We start from the raw sequence: 21467 nt of genomic DNA, 5'->3' as shown, positions 1-21467 counted from the left end.
TTGTCTGGCATGGTGATTTAAAAGGACTCTTTATGTTTTGACTTCACTGCAGTGTGCCACCATTTTCTTTTTCTTCATCACCATCCTTGTGGCCTCCTCAAATTGTGACAGTACAGTGCATGCATCCTTTGTCAGCAGCCATTGGTGTGGGGAAAAAAAGCAGAGCCAGCCTGAGCCTGTCATTGTGCCATACTCACACAGGTACTCGTTGACAGCCCCTGCAGCATGTGCAGCCACTGCAGCATTGCCAAAGTCGAGTTCCAACTGGTAGGCATGTCACAAATCAGGCAGGGTACGGGCAGATGGAATTCTTGCTGAATTTCAGCCAACCAAGCACTGGCTGTGTATTAGTGCCTGAAATGGCTACAGACTTTTCTGGCCTGCTTTAGCAAACCTGGGTATCTATTTAGGAAATACTGCACCTCCAAACTGAGGACATGTGCCAGGCATGGCACATGTGTTAACTTTCCCTGTCCAAGGGAGGACAGGAGGTTTGTTCCATTTTTGCACACCACCATTCCTGGCTCCAGCTGGTGTTCTCCCCTCTCTGTAGGCTCATGTTCCTACCTTCCTCAACCTCAGAAGCAACATCTGAATCAAGTGGCTGTGCATTGTCAGGGAGAAAGCGGCTGATGCTGTGTTCAAATAACTTATCTGACTCCTCCATGCCTGATGCTGAGGCTTTGGCAGGAATAGCTGTGGCCAAGGAGGCAGATTTAGCCACTCTGGCAGCTGCAGTGGACTGCGCACTAGTCTATGCTTGGGTGACGGAGGATGAGGATGGTTTAGTAAGCCAGTCCATCACCTCCTCTGCATGCTGTTGCTGGATAGCATGGGCAACATCCCTAAACAGAGGAAATGAAGCCCTTTCTGAGGACTGACCATGTTCATCTTTGCCTGTGGACACATACGCTGCTGGCCCCCTCACAGTGCCATGGGAATGTATGCCTCTCCTTGTTGCTCTCCCAGACATGATGAGGGGGTGCTTATTAACAAAATGTAATAAAATGTGGAAATGTGTACCTGGATGGACTTGAATCAATAGAAAGTGGTGTTTGGTGCACTTTAACCTGAGTATTCACTATACAGACATAATCCATGGACACACTACAATATACTGCAGTAAAACTGCACTGACGCACTGCAATATACTGCATTAAACGTACAGTAATGCACAGAAATATACTGCTTTAAATGTGCACTAATGCAAAGAAATATACTACGTTAAATGGCACGTAATGCACTGAAATATACTGCATTAAACATGCAGTAATGCACAGAAATATACTCTGTTAAACGTGCACTAATGCACTGCAATATACTGCATTAAACTGCATGTAAAGCACTGAAACATACTGCATTAAAACTTGCACTAACACACAGAAATATACTGAGTTAAACGTGCACTGTTGCACAGAATTATACTGCTTTAAACATGCACTAACGCACAGAAATATACTGCGTTAAACATGCAGTAACGCACAGAAATACACTATGTTAAACATGCACGAACGCACTGAAATATACTGCTTTAAACGGCATGTAACACACTAAAATATACTGCAGTAAATGTGCACTAAAGCACAAAAAAATATACTGCATTAAACGTGCACTAACGCACAGAAATATACTATGTTAAACGTGCACTAACGCACTGAATTGTACTGCAGTAAACCTACCCTGACAAAATAAACTGACACTAAAGAAAAAATGAATGGTCACTACACTCATGACTGAACTAAACTAATATTCTACACTGACAAAAGAATCAGAATAGCACACTGTAGCACACTAACTCTCTAGTAGCACTGAACAGAGCCCTGTTCTATCTCTCTCCATGCTGATATCACACTACAAATGGCGACTATTGAAAGAATACATTTATAGTGTGGGGCAGGACTAAGAGCAATGAGCCATGATTGGCTAGAGTCATCATACTTTCTCCAATCTTGGCTCTGACAGTGCTCTGTTTTCCCCCGATTGGGCAAAGCTTTCATTGCTTCAGCCAATCAGGGCTTCCAATGCAGGGAATGGTGAGAGTCAGCCAACTTGAGGTCAAAATATGTGTGTTCCCCTTTAACAGCAGGGATCAGCTATAGGCAAAAAGCTCTCTGTTCAGGTTCCACTTCTTCCTTCCTCCTAAATGCAGAAGGTTTTTAACCTTTATGCATTCTATGCATGATGGTAAAAAACCTTCTGCGTATGGCGGTCCCCCCAGCCCCTAAAATCTTCATTGGCTCCCGCTGCTGTCAATCACAGCCAATGAGGAGAGAGCGAGGGGCGAGCTGCAGCTCTATGTGTCTTATGGATGCATAGAGCAGTGGTTCATGTGTGAGCACGCATCGGGGGTCCCAGGCCAAGCAGCTTGGCACATCTCTACACATCCTGCAACTCCACTTGGAACAAACTTGTGAGTTTCAATATAAGGGCTGGGTATATTGAGCTGTTTCACAGCCATACACATGTTCTTTCATATATACATGTATTCATATACATCATTTTCTCTAGATATACGAACTACATCTGCTCCTGATGAGTGTTTTTACACGAAACGCGTCGAGCCTTTCATGAAGCAAATTTTATATCATCAATTTTGTTTCATTATGCATTTTACTGTATTGTTATTTTACTTGTATTTATTGTTGACATTCATGTTGTTTAACAACATGCATGTACTGATGTTACCATTGCTTTGCCATTGTTGTACATCCATGTAATATCCATACCCTTCAATGCTGTTCTTCACATGTTTTGCCAGTACTATCATCCATCACCTTGGATACGAGTATAATAAAATGTGATTTACCATGATCTGTTTTGTTCATTATGGTTGCACAATTATCAGTCACATAGGGCCACACATCTCATATAAAGTCCCAAACTTCAATATGTTTTTTATCGTGCGATAATAGGGATGGAGGCACATGCCTTTGTGTTGCCTCATATAAAGTCCCAACCCCCTCTTTCTTCTTTGCCAAGCAGCTTTCTCTGGGGCATTGGTCGAGGAGGAGGACCCAAAAAGAAAAGGATCAGGGGTGCTGTGTGCAAAATCATTGCACAGAGCAGGTAAGTATGACAAGCTTTAGTATTACTTTAAGACCAACTTCACCACAGATAAGGATGCAGCTCATAAAAAATATAATATAATGACCCAATAGTTTTCTCCATTTTAAATTGTTTTAGGTTACTTCAAACTTAAATGAATATAAAAACACTAAATCCAAATATATGTGCTAAAATCACAGAATGGGGTAAACCTGCAGCTCACCACTAAATTAAAGTCTCCAGCTGAACAGAGAACCTGTCCCCCAGAGCTGATCCCAGCTGTTAAAGCGGAACACTCGTGTTTTGACCTTTAAAATTAAGGATCCATATTTCAAGATGAGCGGCAATTCTGCGTGGTGGTGGATTATTCTCCCTACTTTATAGGTAAAGTTAATCCAGGGAATATCCGATTGCCTCACAGGGATGAGAAAGGAATTTTTATCCTCTGCTGTAGCAAATTGGCTCATGCTTTGCTGGGATTTTTTCGCCTTCCTCTGGATCAACTGCGGGTATAGGACTGTGTATATGGGATTGTATGGTTGGGTTTTCTTTACTGTATTTTTTTGTTTTTTATTGTTTGAGCCAGATGAACTTGTATCTTTTTTCAACCTAACTATGTAACTATGTAACTATATACAGAGGGAAAGTACATATTGTGATATACATAATGTCTACTTGTGGTGGATTTACTATTTATTGCCATGAGACCATAAAAAGTTTGCTTTCCAAAGAGCGGATGTGACTTAACTGAAAGTATCCATGCACTTTATGCATTTCGCTCCACCCAGGAAGCCCTGGGTGGAGCGAAATGCATTTAGCGGGTGGATACTTCCGGTTATGTCACGTCCGCTCTTTGGAATGCAAACTGCGATTTTTGAATTCCAGAACTACGTCATCACATGCTAACATGCAAGAGGAAAGTTTGTAACTGCACAATTTGCTTTTTATGTTTGTTTTTTTTTTTATAATAAAATGGAATAACGCTATTGATTTCTCCTAGTTCTATCTCCCTACACTCATATGAGGTTCTTTGACCTACCTGCTGGAGTCACAAAAGAAAGAAAAAAAATCATTCTTTGCCACTGGAGGATTATTTTTGAAACACAGGCGTTTAACCCATCGCTAGTCAGTGAGTAAGGGCACATAAGGAGGGGAGCACAACGGCACTTTTTGGAACATACTGGCACTGGAACAATAGGATAACCAGCACTGTAAAGGACTTCTAGTTCATGCTAATTTTTTGCACTGATTGCACTTTATCTTTAATTCTTTACAAGTATTATGTATTGTGATTTAAACATTATGTTTCTGCAAAAATAATAATGTATAGAGATACATATTAAGCACTTTATGGTTAGTTAGGAAGCGCTGGGTACACACATTAAAACACCTGAGAGGAATATACACCTTATATCCCAGCAGCAGTCTTGTAAATGCATTCCACGCACTATATATCGCGGGGATCACAATATTTTAAAATTCTTTTTTATTACTTGAAACAGGCATTTAGCAGTGGAAATCATTATTTTTTCATAATTACCTCGAACAGTAAGTAAAACACCTATAAACATATAAAAAGCCACCATGAGTATTTTTCCAAATACAAAAGAAATATCAAGCACAAAAAAGTCATAGCACTGCAAATCAATGCAAAAAAAAAAAAAAAAAGGGGGGAAGATAAACATAGTAGATATCTGAACAAAATAGTATCACATCATCATAAGTCTTTAAAAGCCCTTCCAAAAAGGCCTCACACCAGTAAACAAACACAAGCACACTATAAAGAAAGTATTTTCCTAAACTCCCCTCCCCAAACACTTGTCCTATGAGATTAATCCAATCATGACTTCATAGTTACATAGTTACATAGTGAGGTCGAAAAAAGACATCAGTCCATCCAGTTCAACCCGTGTGTGTGTGTGTGTGTGGGTTTGCTGCTAACCGTACATTGTATACCCCTGTACGTTGTGGTCTTTAACGTGCCCATCTAAAAGTTTTTTTAAATTATTGATGCTCCCTGCTGATACCACTGCTTGTGGAAGAGAAATCCACATCCTTACTGCTCTGACAGTAAAGAACCCTTTACATAGTTTAAGGTTAAACCATTTTTCTTCTAGTTTTAGTGAGTGGCCCCATGTCTTATTGAATTCCCTTACTCTGAAAAGTTTGTTCCTTATGCTAGGGTCACCAGTACAGTATTTGTACATTGATATCATATCCCCTCTCAAGCGTCTCTTCTCCAGAAAGAAAAAGTTCAATGCTTGCAGTCTTTCCTCATAGCTGATGTCCTCCATTCCCCTAATTATCTTTGTCGCCCTTCTCTGGACTCTCTCCAGTTCTACCACATCCTTTCTGAGGACCGGTGCCCAGAACTGGACGGCATAACTCCAGATGTGGCCGGACCAGAGTCTTGTAGAGTGGAAGAATAATCTCTTTATTTCTAGAGTGAATCCCCTTTTTTTATACATGCCAGTATTCTGTTGGCTTTGCTTGCAGCGGCTTGGCATTGCATGTCACTGCCAAGCCTGTTGTCCACTAGGACCCCCAGGTCCTTTTCCCCCAGAGGTTCCCCCCCAGTGAGTAACTTGTGTTTGTATTTCTGACACCCAAGTGCATTACCTTACATTTTTCAACATTAAACCTCATCTGCCATGTAGTTGCCCACCCCATTATTTTGTTCAGGTCTTACCACATCCTGCATAGAAGATATTGACCTGCTTAGCTTAGTATTGTCCGCAAATACTGAGAGTGTGCTGGATACCCCATCCTAGAGGTCGTTTATGAATGAATTAAACAGGATTGGTCCCAGGACAGATCCTTGGGGGACCCCACTTTCCAATCCGAGTACTCCCCATTTATCACCACCCTCTGGACTCGCCCCTGGAGCCAGTTCTCTATTCGGGTACTACCCTACCCTATGGTCCAAACATACGTACCTTAGTTTGTACAGTAAGCGTTTATGGGGAACTGTGTCAAATGCCTTTGAAAAGTCCATATAAACCACATCCACAGGTCTTCCTTTATCTAGATGGCAACTCACTTCATCATAAAAGGTTAATAGATTGGTCTCGCAAGAACGATTTTTCTTGATTACTACTAATAATACAGTTTTTATTACTATAGTCTTGTATATAATCCCTTAACATCCCCTCCAAAATTTTGCAGACTACTGATGTTAGGCTGACCAGCCTATAGTTACCCGGGATATATATCGGCCCTTTTATAAATATTGGTACCACGTTGGCTTTTTTCCAATCAGCTGGCACCATACCCGACTGTAGACTATCCTTAAAGATCAAGAACAATGGTCTGGCTATCACCTGCACTGTGTCCAGCAATACTGCCAGAGCAGATAGCCCTAGCCATTCTTCTATACAAATAGGGGACTCAGGCTGGACATAGATGCATCATTACTTTTTGTTCAACCAGAGGGCAACTTCAATCACGGTGTCTAGTGATCTACAGTGTGCTGTACATCCATCACAAATTCTGATTAACGTTGTAATGACAACATGCCAACAGCTAACTGGTTGGCTGACATAATTGAACAAATATTGTCATGACCATATTTGATCAATGACTTCACCCAGGATACCCACTGGCTTGCTTATTACTTGAAATAAGTCAGTGGGGAGGTGGCTGGAAGCTTGATTTACTGGTGGACATAATTCCACCAGTGAATTAATGGCTTCTGGCTGTGGCAGCTGAAGTTTCAGATGGGGTAGTGAACACATCTGCCTATTTAGTTTGCACATTCAAAACTGAAGCTCAATTCCAAAAAATAATCCAATGTTACTATCGGCGATATGACAAAGCCTTGTCTGTAGTGAAGTAATTCATCAAAATACCAATTTTCACATTTCCTTTAGGGCTTCCCCTTACGCCTAGATAAGTGGTTGGTCATACTAGTGGGTTGAACAAAAAAAAAAGTACCAATTCCCTATCCCGCTGTGCTACTTTATGGCAGGGGGCATTCCCTGCCATCAGAACACAATGATTAGTGTTGCTGGATTTGCTGACAGCCCTGATTGGAAAAAAAACCAGACAGGGTGGTTGATCGACTTCTGTACAAGCAGGGTGCCCATACATGGATCAAAATTTGGCCGGTTCCCGCTGAACTGGCCACATTTCAAACCATGTATGGTCAGCTTTAGTCTCATAGAAAAGTATTTTCTGAATAACAAAAGTATAAAGATTTGTTTTTCTTTTCTAGGCGAGACTTCCATTTAACAATACACACTCTTGAATACTCAGGCTTATCAACAAAAGTGACAGGTGAATTCAAATGAATTCAATTCATCTGCATTCTCTTCAACAAAAGAGCCATAGTAGACTCTTTTTGCTCTTAAGAGTCTTTAGACTTTTTTTTTTTTTTGTCCAAGCTATTACTTAACACTGTTTACTTTAGGTCTAAAAGGATTACTTGTCTCAAGGATAGAGTGTTTTTATCTCAACTGTTCAAGACATGGATTGCCTTTATTGCCACTTGCTTTTCCCCACAGTGTGCCTTTGTGTACACTGAGACTTTGTTTATACATAAACAAGTGGCACACTTCTTTCTGATTACATTTTTGCAGATCTAAAGAAAACAAGATTTCTCAGTGATATTTTCAGTCTCCTTACTTAATGAGATCCTGTCACCAACCTAAAAAAATTGCAAGTAAAATCACTGAAAAATGAAGTATTTAAAATGCTTATTTTCAGCAGTTTTCCTGACATTGCCGATTCCCGAGTCCAATCTATTGCTACACTTCACTACTAACTACTAATATTGGGGAGCCCATTACTGCTGGTCATGTAGCAGTGCACTTTATCACTGGCCACCAATGCCATATGTAATAAAAATGGGTAAGTAGCAAAGTGCAGTAAACCATTGAACCCAATCAGATTTTACCTTACTGAACCCTGATTCTTACAATATGATTTTTAATCTGTTGCTATGGATAATGCACTTAATTTCTTCCTCGCTGCACTGTTTTATTGTAAAAGCCCTATGGAATTGTAACTGGTTAATGAACTCTAAATCAATTTCTGCCCAATGGTGCTTACTTAGGCTAAGTTCACACTTCTGCAAGTGCAGGACTGGGTGCAAATTGTGCACTTTCCCACAACTGCAGCAGGAACAAGCTGCTGTTAGCAGATGCGTGGAGCTGCCATTAATTTTTAGTGGTGCTGGGAGCTTCAGAGCACTTTTACTCATCCTTTGTATTCAGAAAACTTTATTTGGGTCTCTTATGGGTCTATTTATCAAGGTTTTCACCCAAGAGTTACAGGGATTTCACCCCAAGTTTAAACATTTTACATAAGATTTAATTTGTAAAAATAGTAAACCTTGGATGAAAGTTGTATGAAGCTTGGGTAAAAACATTGATAAATAGACCCCTAAGACTCTCTTTTTGCCTGCTTCTAATGCACTTCTGGATCACAGCACAGTCTAGTACAATTAGTATACTGCAAATGTTTGACAACTTTTATGGGAGGAACTTGTGATGTGGCCAAGATTTGGGGTGTTCCCAGAGTTCTAAAAATCTAGGTGTTGTTGTTGTTGGCAATTATAGGAACCTGAATTTTATGCTTAGTACACATGGGCTGAATGTCGGGCGACATTGGTCGGTTGAATAGAAACCATACAAAAACCACACAAGGAAAAATGCACCTACAAAGGCTACCAACTTAAAAAAATATATACATTTATTGGACATAATATATCAATATTGCATCAATGTGGCACAGGGAAACCCCCCACCCACTCGGGAGGTGTCCCCCAACATCACAAGGTCAGCCTTGACCCCCCCCTTCTTCCTCCCCACATCACACCAAGAAACCCCCCCACACGTTAAATGCCTTGGGCCACCCCTCTCCCAATGGTACCCTCCCTTACCCTTCTACCCCAGCTAAAACCTAGCTCCCCCCTCAAAAGATTATAAAGTTCTGTCTGTATAGAGTCTATTTGTGAAATGAGCCTATGCTCCACCTGCCACGGTTGACAGAATCCTGGTGTATGGTTTACCTGCTGAATCATCCGTATGAACACCTGCTGCATCCGGCCTCCTTACCCAGTGTACATCAGTGTTAATTTCGTCGACTAAAACCAAATAAAACGTTTTCGTTGACTAAATCAACACAATTTTAGTCGACTAAAATACGACTAAAACTAAAACAATTCAGATGACTAAAATACGACTAAAACTAAAATGGCATTTTAGTCTTAAGACTAAAATACGACTAAAACTAAAATGGCATTTTAGTCAAAAGACTATAACTAAAACTAAATTGAAATTTGCTGCCAAAATTAACACTGGTGCATGCTCAAAGCTTAATATCATAAATAATAACATATTCGATTTTTCACTCCAGGACCAGCAGTAGTATATAATGAGTTTGGAAATTGTAGAGAAATGCTTAAATAATGCATTACAAATTACAATTGAACTACACCCATTCGATTATAGATGACTAAAATGAGTTTTAGTAGACTAAAATGTAGGACGTTTTAGTCAACTAAAATATAGGACGTTTTAGTCGACTAAAATGTACTGGAGTTAGTCGACTAAATACGACTAAAACGAAAACACTTGCAGAAGACTAAAATGGGACTAAAACTAAAATGCCATTTTAGTCCTAAGACTAAGACTAAAACTAAATTGAAATTTGCTGTCAAAATTAACACTGGTGTACATATACAAGTATAGGGAGCGTCTGTTGGACTACTGAAGCAAGTTGCGGCATTAATCAGAATGATATAATGCTGTACCCAAAATTTATGTGGTGGGTACTATTACTGGTATCTCCAAATGAGCATGTAGTAGTTGATGTGGTACAGTGATCAAATGATGTATGTCCCCAAATGCTCCTTACATTCAAGAGACCCGACATACCATACTAGTCTATTGGACTGTTGTCTCCTATCGCAGCTCCAGAAAAGCCTGTTGGGTCCAGCCTGCCATACAATTATAGCTTGTTTTGATGAAGCACTTAGCAGCTGATTGACCTCAACACATTACTAGCGTTGCCACCTCATCCCTTTAAACCAGGACACATATAAATGACACAGGTTCTGAGGCTAATATAATGCACATAAGGCACTAAGTGAGTTTAATTACCACCTTAATCAGCCACAGAACTTGTGTAATTAATGTGTGTCCTGATTTACAGGGATGAGGTGGAAACCCTAAGCCCGACAGAGATCTGCAGTCGGCTGTCTGTCTGTATGTGAATGTCCATCTAGGGGATATCGGTCACTGTTTAGCACTGCTGAAATAGCTCACATAAAATACCCTTAAATGTATGTGATGGGTATGGTTACTGGTATCTCCAAATGAGCATGTAGCAGTTGATACGGTACAATGATCAAATAATGTATATCCACTAATGCTCTTACATACAAGAGACTCCACATACCGTACTAGCCTATTGGACTGTTGTCTCCTAAGGCAGCTCCAGAAAAAAATTGTTGGGTCCAGCCTGCCATGCAGTTATAGCTTGTGTTGATGAAGCACTTAACAGCTGATTGACCTCATCACAGTATTGGAGCCCGACAGAGATTTGCAGTCGGCTGGCTCTCTGTATGTGTATAGCCGCCTATGAGATGTCTGTCATTGTTTAGCACTGCTGAAGTAGCTAAGCTGAACAAATCCCGAGTTATAATTATGCAGAGAGTAAGAGACACAGTCTATTGTCGTGTGATGAACCTGCTAAGTATATTGTCTCCAAGAGGGCCGACAGTATGCAATGATAATCTCGACTCTGTGATAATCTCGACTCGACTGTGCAAATATAGTTCTCCACATACATTGCATTGGCCTTCAATAAATGTTCACTCAATTAAAGATATGGTAGTAATATGCATGAAAATGATCCGCTCACCACTCTCATAGATCTAGATGGCTTTAGGAAAAGAGTCCAGTATAGTTGCAACATCCATTCCTTGATGCTGTGGCCTATTGGCTTCAGATGAGGATCCTCCAAGGCATCCACTCAGCTATGCTGTAGGTTACATGTTAGAAGGATTGGAGTCCTCTGTTTCCTGGGCATATCTGGACACATTCATATAAACCAGCATGTACCAACATCAATGGTATACAATAGACTGCAGACCACAAAGGGGGGGGGGGGCATGTACCCCTTTGCCGTTCAACAGAAATCGGCTGACATTCGGCCCGTGTGTGCAACAGCCGGTTCCGACAGAAGCTGGCCTTCTGTGGAAGGGTCATGACCGAAAAAGGCCTGATGACCGGCTCCCAATCGCGCTCTAAGCCAGTGGCGGAGCTATTGTGTTCCCCTGTCAGAACACAATAGCTCAGCAGGGGAGATCACTGTACTAACATTGGATTGTTTATAGGAAGGGGGAGTTTGGGACTTTAAATGAGACGCACGGTGGGACTGCCGTGCGCCTCCATCCCTGATTCGATAAACAAAGAAAAAAGTGGTTGGGACTTTGAATGAGAGATGTGGCAAGGCTTACAGAAAAACAAGTCATTTATTGATAAATACATACAGGTAAAAAACCATACAAAAACAATAATTGTACATTGGCAAAGTATTGCAAAAGGGCTAGTTAATGTTCTCAGGTTCAATATTCATCGAAACCAACATAGCAATTTCCAGGAGTAAAAAAATAATTGTAATTGCAACAACAGTGGATACAATTGATAAATGTTGATGGAGTAATTTGATATAGTCACAACATCAATAAACTCGACACGTATCGTGGACCGAATATGCCACTTCATCAGGAGTAGATGTCTGATCTATAAACAATGTATAAGAAAATTGCAAATGATGGTGAATGAAGGCTTGGGGAAAAAGAAACAAAGAGGCATTGGCATCAACTGTCTAACACTTACATTGCAATGGAGTAGATACTGGCACTGGGAATGAGGCATGGCCCCAAATGTCTCCTACGGGAGCTGAGGGCACATAGTACAGGCTGATAGGGCCGGACATGTCTCCCACCTGGTAAGTGTGGGTAAGGAGGAATAAACCAAAAGTAGTATGTGTAGCAGCAGGAGAGAGGATATCTGTAAAAAATATGTAAAAAAGGGTATATATAGTAGATCAAAATATGTAGGTGTATCTGTAATTATATTTCAAATATCATGGCACTGCTACCATAGTAAAAGTGTACAAAAAATGGAGTGAAGATTAAGAATGATGCCAAGTAGACTGTGATCTGTGATAAGTGGAATAAAAATGAGTGAGACTAATAGCCAAAGAGGAATGGAATGGGACCACGAAATGAAGTGTAGAAACCTGAATGGAGTGAAAAATCCCAAGGTGGGGGATGTGAGCTAGTGCAGAAAATAGAAAAGGAAAGAGGAGATGCCAAAGCCACCTTGCTGAAATAATAATAAATACATTTAAATGAGGGGGTTTGTGGCACGCTTCAGAAGTGAATTGAACTCAAAAAACATTAATTACAACTAAAGTATAATAGAATACCTTTGTAGTGTACGGATAAATAAGGTGCTGTTTTTAAATGATTCCGTATCCTTGCAACTGTGAATATGTTGTGCTTCAATAACAATCGTGATAAAATAAATAACCAAGTATTCCAATCTATAAAGTGCTAAAACAAGTATTCCAGTTTATAAGTTGCTAGGTGCTGTAAATCTTCAATAAATACAAATATTGCCAACAAAGTCTTTAAAACTCCTTTAAATCGAAAAAATGTGATGCAAGTGAATGTCCATTTATTCCAAACCACCACAGAATAAAATATTCAACTGTGTGCCTTCAACTTAAATCACAAGGTGCTTCCGTGCAAACAAAGGTGCTGTGACTTGCTCCTCCACCAGGTGTCACTTCTAGGTGCTCTAAACTCTCACCTTAATGATGTGTATAAATCGCCTGTGTATATATATCTATCCCCCGGTATGGTGCTCCACGGCTCACGTATCCTATCTCAAGAGTCTTATCCGTGATCCCGGGATACCTCTACGGGTCCGTATTGGGGTGCATTTGTCCTAAGGAATCCTTAACTGCTGTCACGACCTCGGGGCTCATCAAACACAAAGGGCCATCATGGTGCAGTATTTAAAACCAATTTATTCCATATAAAAACAATTGCACTTACATTTAATCAGCTTCTTATGGGCATGTAAACAATCTGGTTAGCGTTGGAAGGACTTCGCTCCGATTCTTAACGTCACTTCCGGTTTCGGCGGCTCCTCCTACGCGTTACGTCACGTCACGTGACTTCCTCAGCCACCTTGCTGAAATAATAATAAATACATTTTTACACCTGGAAATTGCTATGTTGGTTTCTATGAATATTAGACCTGAGAACATTAACTAGCCCTTTTGAAATACTTTGCCATTGTACAATTATTGTTTTTGTATGTTTTTTTACCTGTATGTATTTATCAATAAATGTGACTTGTTTTTCTGTAAGCCTTGCCACATCTCTCATTCAAAGTCCCAACCCTTTTTTCTTTGTTTAACATTGGATTGTTAGTACAGTGGCTCTGATCTGAGCTGTCAGGTTTAAAACTATTAGTGTGTACTAGGCTTTAGTGTGGCTCATATATACACTAAAAAATATTGGCTTATTCAAAACATTTCTAGTACAACAACATAAAGTCCTCATAAATTCCTGTCAGCCCATAAAGGAGGGCTAAAATATAAAATCAATAAAAAGTAAAATCGGTAATGCTAATGCCTTATGAAATGAGAGAAGAGAACAGTGATGACTGATGTATATTTTGCCTTTCCCCTGAATAGTTTATATGCTGGAGCATTATGGTATTTCAGCATCATTTTTTTTTTCAGTTCAGGCAGAGGTCAGTTAGTTAATTATTTTTTGTAGGTACTGTAAGTTCCAAAACACATATAGAATGAACTGTGAGGTCTGACAATGGGGTATATCTACTGTATATAGGTTCTTTTTGCAGTTTCCCATCGTATTTATTGAAATATGGTTTTGACACTTGTGTTTGGCATCCTAAACCTTTCATTCTGCTGTTTTTTTTTAAACTCTCTGCACATACACTTTATAAAGAAGTAAACAGGCCTATTCACAAATTTAGTGAATCAGTTCTTTGTTTTACACTACTTTTACAGTAGATTAAATGCGAAGGATAAGAAATGCATGGAGAATATATTCACATAATTTACTTTTTTTTAAAAACTTGATTACTTTAGTTACACACCAGATCTGTTATACATTTCAAACAATATTAAGATAACAGTTGAAACACAGTTGAGTCCTGCATGTGTAGATATTTTATTTACATTCCAAAAGCCTTAAGGCTACGTTCACATCTTGGCGTTGCTATTTACAGGCGTTTTTTAGGCGTTTTTTCAGGCGTTTTTATGGGCGTTTTTTCAGGCTTTTTACAGGAGTTTTACAGGTGTTTTTACAGGCGTTTTTGTGCAGGCATTTTTAGGTTGACAAGTGACCAATGGAAAAAATAAAAATGCCTGTAATCTGCCCAAAAAGAAGCTCATGTACTTTTTTGAGCGTTGGGTGTTTTGCTTAAAACGTCAAAACGCTCAGATGTGAACAGGGGCCATTGAAATGCATAGGATTTGTCTTGTCACGGTACGAATTTCCGCCGACCGATTATCCGTCTTTTGTCGAGAGTGCGGGTCCGGGATGTTGGAATGTGTTCTAGACTGCAAGAATTTTGTCGTCTGACAAAAGATGACGTAGCTATGTCCAACGCTACAAAAGAGGAAGTGAGTTTGTGGCCCTGACTAGTGTTGAGCGAACACGGACTGTATTATTCGTGTTCGTACCGAATAATTGGATTTTTGTTACCCGAACACGGACACGGACACTTTACTGTATATTCGGGTAAAAATCCGTGTTCGGTCGTTTTATTTCTGGGTTTTGCATGCTTTGGCGCGCTTTTCATGGCGGGCTTTCAACAGCCAATCAACAAGCGTTTAACTGGTGTGCCTAAGCCATCCCAGCCATGCCTGCAAAATGTATCAGTAGCTGTGATTGGCCGTCTGAAGCATGTGACCAAGTCTTTATAAGTTCGAGGCAGCGCCGCAGCGGCGTCATTCTGCTGCTTAGATCAGGGAGAGAGCACACATCAACATGCTGGCTGCTGATTAGGGACAGACAGGCAGGAAAAAAACATTTGTGTCCGGATAGAATTGAGGGACAGGTCGGAGTGTTTTAGGCAGGGCGAGTTGTAGGCATTTTAGGGAGAGGCTGCTGCTGATTTTTAGGGAAATTGTGTTCTACAAACTACAATCGATATTGCTGTGTGGGGTGGGGTCTGCACTTAGTCCTGATCTACGATCTCTTATCAATCCTGTTAGGGATAGAGTTTGCTGATTTTTAGGGAAAGTGTGTTCTACAAACTACAATCGATATTGCTGTGTAGGGTGGGGTCTGCACTCTGCACTCAGTCCCGATCTACGATCTCTTATCAATCCTGTTAGGGATAGAGTTTGCTGATTTTTAGGGAAAGTGTGTTCTACAAACTACAATCGATATTGCTGTGTGGTGTGGGATAGGAGATAGGCAGGTGTCAGTGATCCACATCCATTTTGCTGTGTGTGGGCTGCAGTGAACACAATCTTTTTGGGGTGCAGTGAACACAATCTTTTTGGGGTGCAGTGAACACAATTTTGGTGCAGTGAACACAATCTTTTTGGGGTGCAGTGAACGAAATCCTTTTGGGGTGCAGTGAACACAATCTTTGTGGGGTGCAGTGAACACAATCTTTTTGGGGTGCAGTGAACAAAATCCTTTTGGGGTGCAGTGAACACAATCTTTGTGGGGTGCAGTGAACACAATCTTTTTGGGGTGCAGTGAACAAAATCCTTTTGGGGTGCAGTGAACACAATCTTTGTGGGGTGCAGTGAACACAATCTTTGTGGGGTGCAGTGAACAAAATCCTTTTGGGGTGCAGTGAACACAATCTTTGTGGGGTGCAGTGAACACAATCTTTTTGGGGTGCAGTGAACACAATCTTTGTGGGGTGCAGTGAACAAAATCCTTTTGGGATGCAGTGAACACAATCTTTGTGGGGTGCAGTGAACACAATCTTTTTGGGGTGCAGTGAACACAATCTTTGTGGGGTGCAGTGAACAAAATCCTTTTGGGGTGCAGTGAACACAATCGTTGTGGGGTGCAATGAACACAATCTTTGTGGGGTGCAGTGAACACAATCTTTTTTGGGTGCAGTGAACACAATCTTTGTGGGGTACAGTGAACACAATCTTTTTGGGGTGCAGTGAAAAAAATCCTTTTGGGGTGCAGTGAACACAATCTTTGTGGGGTGCAGTGAACACAATCTTTGTGGGGTGCAGTGAACAAAATCCTTTTGGGGTGCAGTGAACACAATCTTTGTGGGGTGCAGTGAACAAAATCCTTTTGGGGTGCAGTGAACACAATCTTTGTGGGGTGCAGTGAACACAATCTTTGTGGGGTGCAGTGAACATAATCCTTTTGGGGTGCAGTGAACACAATCTTTGTGGGGTGCAGTGAACACAATCTTTTTTGGGTACAGTGAACACAATCTTTGTGGGGTGCAGTGAACACAATCCTTTTAGGGTGCAGTGAACACAATCTTTGTGGGGTGCAGTGAACACAATCTTTTTGGGGAGCAGTGAACGAAATCCTTTTGGGGTGCAGTGAACACAATCTTTGTGGGGTGCAGTGAACACAATGTTTTTGGGGTGCAGTGAACAAAATCCTTTTGGGGTGCAGTGAACACAATCTTTGTGGGGTACAGTGAACACAATCTCATGCTTCTGAAGATTTGAGGGTGCTGCCTGTTCCATACTCCTACTCCTCATCCATCCTTTTAGGGGTACAAACAATAGTAATTGGGGCCTAGTGTGGTTGTGTACGTGTGAGATACATACACTTTTTTTGATCATATTTCCTATTCCGCTATTCAATAAAAATCTTTGGGGATCAATTAAATTGCGGGATAGTCTGTGTCGGTATGTGTGAGATCAACCTTTCCAAGTTTTTGGGGTTCATCTCATACTTCTGAAGATTTGAGGGTGCTGCCTGTTCCATACTCCTCCTACTTCTCATCCATCCTTTTAGGGGTACAAACAATAGTAATTGGGGCCTAGTGTGGTTGTGTACGTGTGAGATACATACACTTTTTTTATCATATTTCCTATTCCGCTATTCAATAAAAACCTTTGGGGATCAATTAAATTGCGGGATAGTCTGTGTCGGTACGTGTGAGATCAACCTTTCCAAGTTTTTGGGGTTCATCTCATACTTCTGAAGATTTGAGGGTGCTGCCTGTTCCATACTCCTCCTACTCCTCATCCATCCTTTTAGGGGTACAAACAATAGTAATTGGGGCCTAGTGTGGTTGTGTACGTGTGAGATACATACACTTTTTTTGATCATATTTCCTATTCCGCTATTCAATAAAAACCTTTGGGGATCAATTAAATTGCGGGATAGTCTGTGTCGGTACGTGTGAGATCAACCTTTCCAAGTTTTTGGGGTTCATCTCATACTTCTGAAGATTTGAGGGTGCTGCCTGTTCCATACTCCTCCTACTCCTCATCCATCCTTTTAGGGGTACAAACAATAGTAATTGGGGCCTAGTGTGGTTGTGTACGTGTGAGATACATACACTTTTTTTGATCATATTTCCTATTCCGCTATTCAATAAAAACCTTTGGGGATCAATTAAATTGCGGGATAGTCTGTGTCGGTACGTGTGAGATCCACCTTTCCAAGTTTTTGAGGTTCATCTCATACTTCTGAAGATTTGAGGGTGCTGCCTGTTCCATACTCCTCCTACTCCTCATCCATCCTTTTAGGGGTACAAACAATAGTAATTGGGGCCTAGTGTGGTTGTGTACGTGTGAGATACATACACTTTTTTTGATCATATTTCCTATTCCGCTATTCAATAAAAACCTTTGGGGATCAATTAAATTGCGGGATAGTCTGTGTCGGTACGTGTGAGATCCACCTTTCCAAGTGTTTGAGGTTCATCTCATACTTCTGAAGATTTGAGGGTGCTGCCTGTTCCATACTCCTCCTACTCCTCATCCATCCTTTTAGGGGTACAAACAATAGTAATTGGGGCCTAGTGTGGTTGTGTACGTGTGAGATACATACACTTTTTTTGATCATATTTCCTATTCCGCTATTCAATAAAAATCTTTGGGGATCAATTAAATTGCGGGATAGTCTGTGTCGGTACGTGTGAGATCAACCTTTCCAAGTTTTTGGGGTTCATCTCATACTTCTGAAGATTTGAGGGTGCTGCCTGTTCCATACTCCTCCTACTCCTCATCCATCCTTTTAGGGGTACAAACAATAGTAATTGGGGCCTAGTGTGGTTGTGTACGTGTGAGATACATACACTTTTTTTGATCATATTTCCTATTCCGCTATTCAATAAAAACCTTTGGGGATCAATTAAATTGCGGGATAGTCTGTGTCGGTACGTGTGAGATCCACCTTTCCAAGTTTTTTGAGGTTCATCTCATACTTCTGAAGATTTGAGGGTGCTGCCTGTTCCATACTCCTCCTACTCCTCATCCATCCTTTTAGGGGTACAAACAATAGTAATTGGGGCCTAGTGTGGTTGTGTACGTGTGAGATACATACACTTTTTTTGATCATATTTCCTATTCCGCTATTCAATAAAAACCTTTGGGGATCAATTAAATTGCGGGATAGTCTGTGTCGGTATGTGTGAGATCAACCTTTCCAAGTTTTTGGGGTTCATCTCATACTTCTGAAGATTTGAGGGTGCTGCCTGTTCCATACTCCTCCCACTCCTCATCCATCCTTTTAGGGGTACAAACAATAGTAATTGGGGCCTAGTGTGGTTGTGTACGTGTGAGATACATACACTTTTTTTGATCATATTTCCTATTCCGCTATTCAATAAAAACCTTTGGGGATCAATTAAATTGCTGGATAGTCTGTGTCGGTACGTGTGAGATCCACCTTTCCAAGTTTTTGAGGTTCATCTCATACTTCTGAAGATTTGAGGGTGCTGCCTGTTCCATACTCCTCCTACTCCTCATCCATCCTTTTAGGGGTACAAACAATATTAATTGGGGCCTAGTGTGGTTGTGTACGTGTGAGATACATACACTTTTTTTGATCATATTTCCTATTCCGCTATTCAATAAAAACCTTTGGGGATCAATTAAATTGCGGGATAGTCTGTGTCGGTACGTGTGAGATCCACCTTTCCAAGTTTTTGGGGTTCATCTCATACTTCTGAAGATTTGAGGGTGCTGCCTGTTCCATACTCCTCCTACTCCTCATTCATCCTTTAGGGGTACAAACAGTAGTAATTGGGGCCTAGTGTGCTTCTGTACGTGTGAGATACATACACTTTTTTTGATCATATTTCCTATTCCGCTATTCAATAGAAATCTTTGGGGATCAATTAAATTGCGGGATAGTCTGTGTCGGTACATGTGAGATCAACCTTTCCAAGTTTTTGAGGTTCATCTCATACTTCTGAAGATTTGAGGGTGCTGCCTGTTCCATACTCCTACTCCTCATCCATCCTTTTAGGGGTACAAACAATAGTAATTGGGGCCTAGTGTGGTTGTGTACGTGTGAGATACATACACTTTTTTTATCATATTTCCTATTCCGCTATTCAATAAAAACCTTTGGGGATCAATTAAATTGCGGGATAGTCTATGTCGGTACGTGTGAGATCCACCTTTCCAAGTTTTTGGGGTTCATCTCATACTTCTGAAAATTTGAGGGTGCTGCCTGTTCCATACTCCTCCTACTCCTCATCCTGCCTTTAGGGGTACAAACAGTAGTAATTGGGGCCTAGTGTGCTTCTGTACGTGTGAGATACATACACTTTTTTTGATCATATTTCCTATTCCGCTATTCAATAAAAACCTTTGGGGATCAATTAAATTGCGGGATAGTCTGTGTCGGTACGTGTGAGATCAACCTTTCCAAGTTTTTGAGGTTCATCTCATACTTCTGAAGATTTGAGGGTGCTGCCTGTTCCATACTCCTACTCCTCATCCATCCTTTTAGGGGTACAAACAATAGTAATTGGGTCCTAGTGTGGTTGTGTACGTGTGAGATAAATACACTTTTTTTGATCATATTTCCTATTCCGCTATTCAATAAAAACCTTTGGGGATCAATTAAATTGCGGGATAGTCTGTGTCGGTACATGTGAGATCCACCTTTCCAAGTTTTTGGGGTTCATCTCATACTTCTGAAAATTTGAGGGTGCTGCCTGTTCCATACTCCTCCTACTCCTCATCCTGCCTTTAGGGGTACAAACAGTAGTAATTGGGGCCTAGTGTGCTTCTGTACGTGTGAGATACATACACTTTTTTTGATCATATTTCCTATTCCGCTATTCAATAAAAACCTTTGGGGATCAATTAAATTGCGGGATAGTCTGTGTCGGTACGTGTGAGATACACCTTTCCAATTTTTGGGGCGCATCTCATACTGCTGAGGTTTTGAGGGTGCTTCAGTCTGCCTCCTGCCTGCTCCTCCTACTCCTCTTCCTCATCCTGCCTTTAGGGTACAAAAAATTGTAATCGGCGGGGCCTAGTCTGTGTTTTTACGTGTGAGATACACTGTATTATAAAATTTTTCCTATTCCGCTATTCAATAGACACCCTTTTGGAGTGTAAAAAATTAAATTACGGCATAGTCTGTATCGGTACGTGTGAGATACACCTTTTAAATTTGTTTGGCGCATCTCCTTCCCCCGCCAAGGATTGCAGGGCGCTTCAGTTTGCCTCCTGTTCCCAACTCCTCCTACTCCTCTTCCTCATCCTCCCTTTAGGGTAGAAAAAAATTTAATCGGGCCTAGTCTGTGTTTGTACGTGTGAGATACACAGTTTTTTATCCTATTCCGCTATTCAATATACACCCTTTTGGTGTAAAAAACATTAAATTGCGGCATAGTTTGCATATTTGACTGTGAGATACACCCGTGCGATACTGTTGTTGTTTTGTTCCGCTATTCAATAAACACCTTTCTAGGGCAAGATCTTAAATTACAGAAATATGAGGAGACCGTCAAATAAGGGCCGTGCTCTGGGTCGTGGTGCTGCTGGTAGAGCTCCTGTTGCAAGGAGAGGACGTGGTCGATCTGTGCCAGCTACACGCACAAGTCAAACACCTTCCTCAAGTGTGAGTAGGCGACAGAACCTGCATCAGTATTTGGTAGGGCATCATACGCCTCTAGAAGTGATGAGGCCAGAACACAGAGAGGCGATAGTAGATTGGTTTGCTGCTGACAGTGCCTCCAGTTCCTTCACATTGTCTCCCACCCAGTCTACTGCAGAAAGGTCAGAGTTGACACCTGCAGCCGATGTCCAACCGTCTTTCACCTCACCCCCTTGCAAATCAGGCAAGCAGTCTGAGCCCCAAGCCATACAGCAGTCTCTTCTTCTTTTTGAGGACTCTGTCAGCAGGGTTTCCCAGGGCCATCCACCTAGCCCTGCCCCAGAAGTGGAAG

The sequence above is a fragment of the Pelophylax lessonae genome (genome assembly GCF_965119305.1).
Source record: "Pelophylax lessonae genome assembly, chromosome: 4".
Classification (NCBI taxonomy): Eukaryota; Metazoa; Chordata; class Amphibia; order Anura; family Ranidae; genus Pelophylax; species Pelophylax lessonae.
The sequence above is the reverse complement of the archived record's forward strand: the minus strand, read 5'-3'. Positions refer to the sequence as shown.